Source organism: Galeopterus variegatus, unplaced genomic scaffold, assembly GCF_000696425.1.
Source record: "Galeopterus variegatus unplaced genomic scaffold, G_variegatus-3.0.2 Scaffold4156, whole genome shotgun sequence".
Taxonomy (NCBI): Eukaryota; Metazoa; Chordata; class Mammalia; order Dermoptera; family Cynocephalidae; genus Galeopterus; species Galeopterus variegatus.
Genome location: NW_007730267.1, coordinates 183,595 through 195,257, shown reverse-complemented (window position 1 = coordinate 195,257; position 11,663 = coordinate 183,595). Strand labels below are relative to the sequence as shown.

Here is an 11,663-nt window from a genome sequence, read left to right as displayed (position 1 = left end):
ACACCAGTGCTCTCCACCAGCCTGGCTCGCAGAAGCTGGGTGTGCTGCTAACATGTCCAGCCCCACGCATTCCCTTCACTGCAAGCCTGCACCTGGCCCTATTGTGGATCTCACGGGAATCTGTGGCCATCTTTCCTCCCTCACCCTCCCAAGGAGCCTGCTTGGTTGCCATGGTAACACACAGGCTGGGAATCTGGGGGAGCAGTCTCCATGAAAACGCCCTGGAGGTTAGGCGGATGGCAAAGGAGATGCTGGCACCTGCCTTTCTTAAATGCCCAGACACGAAGGGCTCCCGGCAGGGAGTGGATCGAATCTTCTAAGCTGGTAGGTTGTGCTCTACGCTGTATCGACAGGTTTCTGCTGCTTGTGGACCGATTTCACATCTGCTTTGTCTTTTGCTTTAGTGTTTTTCTCCCTTCCTTCTTCTTTCTTCCTGCCTCCCTCTCTTCTTTCCTCTCTCTCTCTCCTTTCTTTCTTTTAGAGGAAAAAAACCTGAATATCATCCCCACCTATGCCCCCAAACCAACAGCATCAATATTCTGACATTTATGTAGGTATCTGCGGATTTATTTAGAGGTGTGGCCAGTGGCCCTGCCGCCTCCTGCCCCACATAATGGTCCCTGCTCATAGCCCAGCATGGAAGGTTCCAGACAGAAGGGTCAGTCCCGCATGAACCTGCCCTTCAGTGATGTCCCTTTTACTGTCACATTCTGGCTGTAATGGCTCAAGCTCTGAGCTCTGTGTTGTGTGCCTTCTCTCTGCGTAGGGACACACACAAGGAACAGATTTCATAAATTCAAGCTCAGTGCCCTGTGGGGCATACAAGTGACCTCCCCTTCCCCACAGACCTTGCTGCACATGGTCACTCTGTCCCCAGACGCAGGGCGTGTGGTGCTCTGGAGCTGCTGCTGTCAGCTATGGATTCTGGGTCTTTCCCTGCAGGTTCTGGTTGAAGAGAGGCCGCATCGGGTCAGTTCTTGAATAGACAGCCCCTGTGGAACAGTTCAGCAGGCAACCCTCCTTGCCCAGAACCGTTTGTCTTGTCTGCAACACACAAGGACAGGACAGAGCTGCTGGCTACATAATCTCTTTGTCCAGTTCAAAATCACCCTCCCTTGTGACTATTTAAGGGCCCACTGCATTGCTCATGAAGATCAAAAGAACCACCTACTTTCTGGTCTGGCTCTGTCTCTTGCCTGCAGCCCCTCCCTCTGCACTCTATCCTCCCACTGCAGAGGACATTTGTCGTTTCTCGGATGCCTGGCTGCTGAGCTCTTTTCCTTTGGTGAATTCATGCAGTATAAGGTCAGGTGGCAGCTAGCACCCACCTCTCACTGCAGAACCCTACCAATCTGGATGCTGGCTCTGCCCGCTCCCTGGCAGTCTGGGCATGGGCGTGTGACCTGGGCTTGGCCAACCAGGTGTCCTGCCCCAGGTTTCCCTCCAGTCCACACAGTGTGTAAATAAGCAAAGGTGCCCTTCCTCTAGGCAGAGGCAGCCTGTGCCAGGCATAAGTTTTGGCAAATGGAGTGCAGGCACCAGTGTTCAACTCTGGAGCAAGTGGCATTAAAATCCAGGAAGCAGCAATAGGAATCAGTCTAGCTGGTGCCTCTAGCCACCATCCAGCGATGATACAGTGTGGACTTGATCTTGGTCTCAGCCTACCAGTCCCTTGGATTTTCCTGAAACTTTGCCCAGCCTTGTGTCCAGCTGTCCTTTTATTCTCTGAGACCTCCCAGTGACTTCCCAGTACTCTTTTTTGCTGAAAGGAGCCAGAATCAGCTTCTACTGTTTGCATCCAAAAGCCCTGGCTGGTGCCCTCCACTTGGCAGGCTGAGCTCCTAGTCATCTCTTGCCACGAGGCCTTTGCACTTTCTGTTCCCTCTGCCAGCAACACTCTTCCTCCGTCACCCCCACCCCCAGCATGGCTCATGCCGCCTCACTCTTTATGTCTCACCCACAGGTGTTCCTACTATTCCCCCCAGGTGCTCCCGCAGCGCAGCACATGCCTACTAGAGCCCCTTGTCTGCTCCAGTTGGACCACGAGCTCTTCAGCAGTGGGTGTAGGGAGGTTTCTATCTTGCCTCCTGGGGTCCTGAGGGCCCAGCACATTCTCAGTAAGTGGCTCCTTGTTGCAGGTGAAGCCTGAATCACACCATCTCTTGCAGGTTTTCTTGCAGGTTAGCTCAAAGACTTTTTCCTACCTTGCTTTGTGTTTCATTTTGTAGGAAGGTTTTTACTGAACTTGGATGGATGGTTTGTGGCCAGAGGCAGGGTGGCGTTTTGCTGAGGTGGGTCTGCTTTTTACTGTAGCTTTCTCTCCAGCTGGGCAAAGGGGAGGTTTGCTGCAGGTCTCGAAACACCGATGGCTTCCCCTCTGTCATCAGAATGTGCTTGACTCCTGCCAGGCTCCACACAGCTTACTTAAGGAGTTACCTCACCCCAGGCTCAGGAAGCAAACATCAAACAATATAGAAGGAAAAGAGAGGGAAAAAATAAGTAGAAAACAAAAAAGAAGACAAAACAGTTATGTACTGACATTAGTAATCAGTTGAAAAAGAAGACAAAACAGTTATGTACTGACATTAGTAATCAGTTGGGTTAATGTTTAAAAGTGTTTTGGTGAATTGTTAAATTTATCACTGGTAGGATTAAAATGAGAATCCAACCTTTAAATTACTATAGAATAATAAAGCAAGCAAAACATCATGTATATTGCAAAAGAAAATAAAAATGAAGGCCAACCAAGATCTCTGAAAAAGAGCAAAAAATAAAGATGATATACATAGACCAGATTTAATCATTATCACAATAAGTGCACATGGATTAAATTCCTTTCAAAAGGGCAAATTCAGATTAATTATTTTTAAATCTAAAGATAGTTTGCTTATAAAGCACACGTAAAAATAAAAGACTCAGGAGAGTTCAAAATAAGAAATAAGGTGAAGATATATCTGGCAAACGTAAATAAAAAGGAAGCAGGAATAAAAAATACTCAAAAAGAGGAAAAGAACGCAGGCAAAAGCAAGAAATAGGTCTAAAGACATAATTTTATATTAGTAGAAGATTCAGCATAAATAGAAAAGCTCATGGTCATGGATCTTTACATCTAAATAAATCATAAATCATACGGCAAAGATATTTAAAGCATGAGGAAAACCAGGTTGTAGGCGAAGTCTTTGATACACAACCGTTGCTTCGTGGCAGAACAAGTAGAAAGAACAAACGTAAGAACATGGTAGACTTAAGATTTTTAAGCAATAAAGTAAAGTATCTGTCTGTGTAACTACAACTCAGAATCTGTGTGATCAAGGGAATATACAAGGGAACATATATGAAAGGTGCCTATATTCTAGCTGCAAGGGGAATTCACTGAACTACCAAAAGCAGAAATTTCATAGGTCACATTTCCTGACCACTGCACCACATTCCTCGTATAAGATGAGATTAGTGGCAATAGTTAAACAGCAACAAAACAAATCCCCTAAAAACATTTAAGTTCATGTACTGCACTGTTTAGAAAATACACTGAGAACCCAGCATAGCAAAATTACTCTTATCTGTATTTTTTTCCTTCCTTATGAACATTATAGTTATTTTACCAAATCCTAAAAGGTCATTCCAATGGGGTAATGAAGGCTGCATTAAACCTAAAAAAATTAATATTAATTAATTTGCATAAAACCTAAATGTGTCAATTGAAGAATTAACATTTAAAAAATTTTTCTTCCCATCCAGTATTGGAATCTCAGCTTATATTTGTTGTATTTGGTTAAGTTTTGTAGTTTTCTTCATGTAGGTCAATGAATTTTTACAAAGCTAGCATAATTCCCATACCAAGTGCTTACAGAGACGACGCAGAAAAGGGAACTCTACTCTCTTCACATTCACAAATATAGAAGCAGGAATCTGAGGTGGAATCCAAGCAAAAAGAGTGAAGTAGTGTATGAAAACAATAGCATGTCTAAGCCACATAGTTTATCGTGGGAATTTTATCATAGGGAATTTTTATGAACAAAGTTAATAGCATCCTTTTGTCGTATTATGTGAAAATAGTGTCGGGTTGTGGTTTTTTTCACTGAATTTGGAGGATGCAATGGGATGTCTGGTCCTGGGGCATTTGTGTGGCTTACTCTAAGTTACCTAGGGGTACCTGATGGGGACTGACTGTTACTGTCACCAGAGTATCCGACACTGAGGTAGAAATAAGAGGTCCAAATGGCTGTTGATCATAAGTCTGTTATATCATCAAGACACTGTGACTAGTTCAGGTTGACACTGTTTCAAATATAAGCTCCAAATAAGAAGGACCGTGAAAGGAGGTTCCAATGTCCAGGCACATTAGCTATCAAGCCACTTCTCCCTGGACAACTCAGTGCTGTCATCCATCGAGGACACCTTGATGGCCACCTCCAAATCTCAGACAGACTCCGCTGATAGACAGTCCACCATCCTTCTTGCCAGACCATCCCAGGGACCACAGGTAAGACCCAGTGGGGCCACAGTGAGGTTTTGGGTTGCCCAACCCAAGACTGGCCCAAGCCAACTCAAAGAAAGCCACCCACCCTCTCCTGACTACAGCTTCTTTTCTGTGCCCCCATAACTGCTCCAGGCCCATCATGGGGTGCCTGGACCCTTCCTGCCCCAAAGGCTTCCTTCATTGCTGATTCCTGCTTATTTCAGGGAAATCTTCACCAAAGATCAAAGAAGACACTCCTTCTCTCTTTATTTTATTTATTTATTTTTTGTCAAACCCCAAATTATTTATTGGTCTCTTTTTAAAGAGTAAGAGAAAGACTCAGATGTCCATGAGAATTAGCCAGAGGGTTTGTCAACAAAGGCCCTTCATTTTCTATCACTTTGCCCTTAGACAAGGCAAAACAGCCTTGTTCTAGAATACCAAGCCCATAGGGAGAGAGCACAGAGCAAGGCCAGGTCCCCAATGAAGCACTTGGGGCGAGGGGCTTGGCTGGGAGGGCACAGAGAGCCGCCGAGGCTGACCCTCTAGTGCAAAACGCACACCACTCACAAGGGCGGAAGCCTGTCTCTTTCCTCCTCGTGCAGGGATCTTTCACTACGATTCTTCTCTGCAGAAGGCAGGAAGCCCTTCCCAGCACATGGCAACCTCCTAGCAACAGGAAGCTCCATTCCCAGCATCTGATCACGTAGGAAAGACAGTTTCTTTGAATGAGAAATCCATTTTTCAGGAATGGAAGCACTATCCCCTCTCCCTCCTCCTCTTTTTCTTTCTTGGGTCCTTTGTTTCCGGCTCTGATTAAATTTTGTCATCTTCAGTTCTTTAACCTTTCTTTGACATTGATTTGTACTGCACTTGAGAGGGCCAATGGGTAGAAGAAGTACCTGAAAGCCGGAGATGGAGATCTCTGTTCCCAGAACTGTGATCACTCTGTGTTCTGGACCTCTTGGTCAGTCTCTCAGGTGAGGTAAAAATAATCAAGGAGTCTGAGCACACATTGTCCTTGCGTGCAACAGTTCCAGCGATTGCCACGTTCCCTCCTGCTGTCATAACAACGGTGCATCTGATGACTAGGAGACAGATCAAAGTCCTGGAGACACTGATTGCCTGGGCCCTGGGGACATCTATCAAATATCTTCTCTCCTTTTTTTCGTTTAGTCTAATATTTTATTTTAAGATCCAAACATATTTCTTTCTATTCATGAGCTAAAATGGCCATGCCAAAATATATATATATAAAACTCTTCTTTCCTTATCTTGCTAACTGCAGAGTCCAGCTACGGGGTCTCTTTCCTACATCCCAGAAGTGCTATTTGGTCAGAACTACTTTGAGAATGTGAAGAAAGATATGGATCCTCTCTCTAGGAAAATGAACACACAAAACGGAATTTCTGTCTGAGGAGTTCATGGGACTGTGATGAATCCTATAATGGGCCACCTAGGGTCAGATTTTCCCAAGATGTAGTCAGATAATGACCCGTATCAGAATCCCCTGAGATGCTGGTTAGAACATGCGTGTTCCTAAAACGGAGTGAAAATGTATTAAATCAGAATCATCAGGAATGAATGCCAGGAATCTGCATGTTTAATAAACATCCTGGACAATCTTCACTCACAGTAAACTTTTAGAAGCATTGTTAGGGACCCAGCTACTCCAATCCCTGAACTAATCTCATTATTTCCAAAACTACTCAAACTACTTTATTTTTAACTGATCTCTACAGGAAAATACTATGTTTTACCAGGTAATACATTTGTGACCTATTCTTAACTAGACTCTAGCTGCAGTTAGATAACTTGGTTCATCTAACATCTTATTTTCCTGAGTGTTACCAAAACCAATTACTTTGGTATATTTTTATGTCAGCTCTTATTTATGAAGTTTTTGCTTTTAAAAAGTAACATGCCATTTAGACAGCTTTCTTTGGAACAACTTTTATGCTAAAGTTACAGCAATAAAAAAACGACAATTAAGTTCTCGTCTGAGAGTGCAGACCTACCAAGAGCTTAGTTTTCTTGTTTTTATTAACACCAAATACCATTACCTTCTAAATAACACCCATTCTACTACAAAAAGTGGTATTTATAAATTACTTTAAATGAAAAATTTAACCAGATGGAGGAACAGAGAAAATACACTGAAACAGGACTCCTCAGATTTTTTTCTGTTGAACTACCCTAGTGGCAGAGGAGAGTAAACACATATCCCCTGAAATCTGGGATCATAGTCTGAAAGTGGGGAATTTCTTTGAAGTTTTGTGTTTTACCATAAAATTAGTGCAAATTTTTTTATTCCTCAATGTACCTTATCTATATGAGAAGATCATGTGCTTTCCTCTTCAAATTTTCCAGTAAACTTTATTCAGACTTTATACACTTCAGGCATGCTTCTTACATGCCAGCTTAAGAAGCCTGACTTTAAATCCTGTATTTTCCTGTGTGTGTATGCTGTAGACTGAATGTTTGTGTCCTCCCAAAATTCGTATGTTGAAATCCTAATCTCCAGCGTAGATGAATGGGTCAAGAGGGCAGAGTCCTCATGAATGGGATTGATGCCTTTATAAGAGATCCCAGAGAACTCCCTTGCCCCTTGTACCACGTGAAGACACACAGAGAAGGCACCAGGAAGCAGCCCTCAAGCCTGCCACCACCTTGATCTTGGACTTGCCAGCCTCCAGAACTGTGAGAAATAAAGTTCCAATGTTTGTAAGCCACCCAGCCTATGGTATTCTGTTCTAGCAGCACAAACAGACTAAAACAATGTTCATTTTAAAATATGATTTCTCTATACAACTCATCCTTGCCTATTTACCAGTATATTTATTTCCAGCCAAAGTCTGGCCTGAACAATACTCCAATACTCATGGTCACCACTCACGGTGGTCTTAGTTGATTAAGTGCAGTTGGGAAGGCTCAGCTATCTTTACTCTCCATTGTAGCCCCAGCTCTGAGAACAGAGCCAGATGCATGGCTGGTGCTCAGTAAATACTTTCTGATGGATGAAAAAAACAGTAAATGAGTCACCAATTCACATGTCTACACCATTTGAGTGCTGGCTGACACTCATCCTAAGCCTGGCATGATTCAGAGCCTTTGTTGTAAGAGGACCTAGAAACATACGTTAACGATGGCATAATTCAACGTCCCATCTATTTCATTCGTAGCGTGGAGTTGTCTCACATTACATTTGCTCAAGCGGCTCAGTTGGGAATCTGAACATTTCTCCTGCAGATCAGCCATATTCTGCATGTAGTTCATGAATTTCTACCAAAATTGGCCTCTTGTAAACACCAGATCTCTGTCAATGCTTGATGCAGAATGACTGCTGATAATCCTTTCACTAGTGATGCTTCTAGTGAAACTGGAAAGCACTTGATGGATTCTTGTGAGTCCTTCTGTCATGAATATTGCTTGTTAATATAAAAGAAGACGGCTGATAGAGTTTAGCTGTAAGTGCTTCCATACGGGCTAAACACTTCCCGGTCACTCATTCAACATTCATTCTCTTGCCAAGTCCTCGGGGAGAGACTCTGGATGAAGATGACATACGATCGTTACCCTCCAGGTGTTTGCAGTCTAGTTGGCGATCCCACCTGAACAAGAAAACTGAGATGCTTGGAGAACACACTCCATGCACACGTCATAACAGAACGGGGCCTCCCAGCACTGTCCAGATATTTTGAGTCTGGGCCCATTTGCTTTTCCTGACCTCTGGTGCCAAAGACGTCCCTCCTGCACTCTTGTCCTCACCCGATGATACTCCCTTGCCTCTCTAGATTCTCTCTTCTTTTTTTGTACATCAGCTAGCTCTTTCCCATCTCCCCCGTCTTTTCTAGACTACTACACTCTCTTAATTCATTTTTATTTTTCAGAAAAAAATATCTGCAATCTGTTTGGTATGAGGGAAACAGATTGGATGCAAGGAACTGTGCAAAGCAAGATGTCAGGAAGCGGGGCCCTGAGGTACTTTGGGGTCACAGTAATAATAGTAACGAACAGTTACTGAGTGCTGAGGCTGGGCCAGGTCCTCTTCTGAGTATTCCGCGTGGATTCGTTCATGTGATTCTTCAAAGGAACACGAGATGGGCTTTATTGTTATGCCAATGTTACAGTTGAGGAAACTGAGGCATGGAGAAGTTGGTGACTCAGTAGCCTCCGGGCAGAGGCAGCCCCACGCTTACTGGACGTGAAGCTCCAGCCTCCCTTTGCCTCCTGTCCGTATGCACGTGAATCACCTCCCAGCCCCCCACAGACCACCTCCTGTGGATGCAATGCCTCCGTGAGTGGATCTTCACAGCACCCGCAGAATGCTGGAGTCAGCGTGCACCTTTCACAGATGAGAAAAATTAGGCTAACGGCAGTTAGGAAAGTTCTCTACGATCACAGAGCCAACAGGTAGAAAATTCCAGATTTCAGCTCAGGTCTATCTGACAACAGAGCCTGTGATCTCGAGTACTCTGGGATTGATGTGTGTGTGTGCACATGCATGTGCGTGTGAGTGTGTGTGTATGTGCGTATATTTGCACATGCATGTTTGTAATTATAGAACCGTGCTACAAGCGAATGCAGTTTCCGGCCGTCCATAATCTGTGGCCTGCACAGTACATGACTGAGGCTGCATCGTGATTGCTAATCACAGCTTTAATACTTCCTGCAAGTCAACCATCTGTAGGGATTGCCGAACTGCAAAGGTTTAATCCATTAAGGATAAAAAAAAGTCAGCCCATGTCTCTTCTCAAACGTTCAGGTTGATTTTGATGGGATTGTGGTTCTTAGAAAGTAGGTAGAGAGCAGTAGCTTTTCATATTATTTCAAAATAGCACAAGTTCTAACATTAAGGCTTTAAAAAAAAATTAACGATCTGGTAAAACAATTAACTTTTTCAAATTTCTTTGTTTTAGTCACAACATAAATTATCATTGTAAAAACTTTTAGTTTTTTGAAAATTAAAAAAATAAATTATAAAAACATTGTTATATATTATACTGTTAGGAAAATGAACTCCCTGGAGTTTTTAATGGCTCTGGCAGCTTTGTGGCTTGTCTGTCTTCATACGAAATCTCTCTTCCGCCCTCTCCATGTTTCTGCTTAGAGAATGAGAGTTTCCAGGTGCAAAGCAACCCAATTTTCCTAAGAGAGGTACTGTGAGACTAGCTGTCAGGAGGTATTAGAATAGAAGGGTCTTTTCATGCCACCTTGACAGCTCAGACAACAGCCAAGGGCCACCTTGCAAGCAGACCTTTCTAAAGACAGCGGTCTCAGGCCTGCGGTGTCAACTCTTCTGCACAGTGGTCATAGCTCCCTCAGCCCCTGGCCAAGAGTTGGGCCTGTGAGACCCCCAAGAAAGGTCAGTTCACCACACTTGACCCTTCCAGTGAGGCAGAGTGGTTCCCAAGGAAGAGGACAGACTCACTCCCTCCCACGCAGGCCTAGACGAAGCACGCCCTGGTTTGGGGAAACACCGAAGGCCGTGCCTCATTCAACAGCATGCCCCCATTACACACATGCCACACACAGACATTCCACATGCCACACACATGCCACACACAGACATTCCACATGCCACACATACACCACACACTGCACTGCACACACATTACACACACACACACACCACACCACACCACGCACATCACAAACATACACCACAGCACACACATTACATATACAGCACATACCACACATACACCACACATACACACCAAACACACACACACCACACACAGACATGCCACATGCCACACATCCACCACACACCACACCAAGCACATCATACACACCACAGAACCCACATTACACACATACACACCAAACACACACTCACACACCCCACCACTGTACACGCGCCCACTTTATACATTATCATAAAAATTAAAAGCAGAGAAAACATCATTTTAACCTTGTGGAATACTGGTTTTAAATTATTAAGAAAGGTAACTGCCATAACAAAACAATAATTTTTATAGTCATTCAATCATACTCAGGACTTCAGATGAAGATGATCTTTTGCACATTTCAGCAGACAAAATCAGGGGTCTGATAAAGGAGATATTTGAATACGTAAGTTCAATGACACACTTATTTCATGTATCTATGGAACGTGGACTAGATAAAGGTCATGGATGGTGTCCACTCCCCAATGAAAAGCAGAGAATATAACTCTTTATTCTCTTATAAACTGAGGAAACACATTCTTGTGTTACATCTACAGAGAACCACCTACTGAAATAATGTCAGGCCTGAAAACCGACCTATGCCACATCAGTAAAGGGTATTTTGGTGACTTACAGGCAAACCACAAAATAAGCAAGCACGGAGATGAGAAGAATAATATGGTAGGACATATAGTGACAGAAGGTAAAGTCATGGGAGCTGATATTATTGTTTCCTCTTCTCCAGGCAGAGCACCGAGTCCTCCACCTGCCCAGGCTCATACAACCGTCCCTGCAGTCGTGTGGGCTGGCTGCTCTTCTATCCCCTTTCCCAGATGGTGGAACCGCAGCTGGAGGGGTTGGCCCTCGCCCCATACCATGTCACTGAGTGGAATTGGAGCCCATGTTTCTGACGCTGGGAGCAAAACCTAAAACTACTAAACCTAAGCCAAGTGCCCTTCCGGAAAAGTGTAAGTCACAAACCAAGCACATAAAAGGTTTCCCTACTCCTATATCTTCCCAATAAATGGATGAAGCATTTAGTTGCGGCAGATATCTGAGTTTTGGGGTGGCAGATTTTTTTTGATGACATGTCACTCAAAAACATCCCCCAGCTATTGTCCACTTGAGAGTCTCTACTTGAATACCAACTGGAGTTATTTTTGAGCAGGGAAAGGCTTTAGGGGATGACTCAGTCCTGTAATTACAGGTCAACATAGCCAAGACACCCTTCTCCACAGATTTCCACTGTTTCTCTATTGCTACTACATGGGTACCCACACCATCAAGGGGCCAAGACTCTGGACCACCTGCAACTCTCCAGCTGTGTCTTGGTCCAAGAAGCTCATCCAAGTGCCTGTGGGCAGCTGGTCCTCTGCTTGGACACACCCAGCAGGGGCTGCTGGAAGGACCCATCAGCCACCTGTCAATCACTCCCTCCCCTGGCTATGCTCCCAAAGGGCCTCTTGTGTTGTCCTGGGCTTACGTCTAAACATCCTGATTAAGATTTGTCCAACTGTCCCGAGGCTGTTTAG

At 44.2% G+C, this 11,663-nt stretch overlaps 1 long non-coding RNA gene across 1 annotated transcript; it reads left to right on the top strand.

Moving 5' to 3' along the window:
- The first annotated feature begins 267 nt into the window (after nucleotides 1–267).
- On the top strand, nucleotides 268–11,171 carry LOC103602452. The gene is made up of 2 exons (XR_551533.1): nucleotides 268–324; nucleotides 10,877–11,171. It is a non-coding gene; the product is annotated as an uncharacterized LOC103602452 (long non-coding RNA).
- Nucleotides 11,172–11,663: the final 492 nt, after the last annotated feature.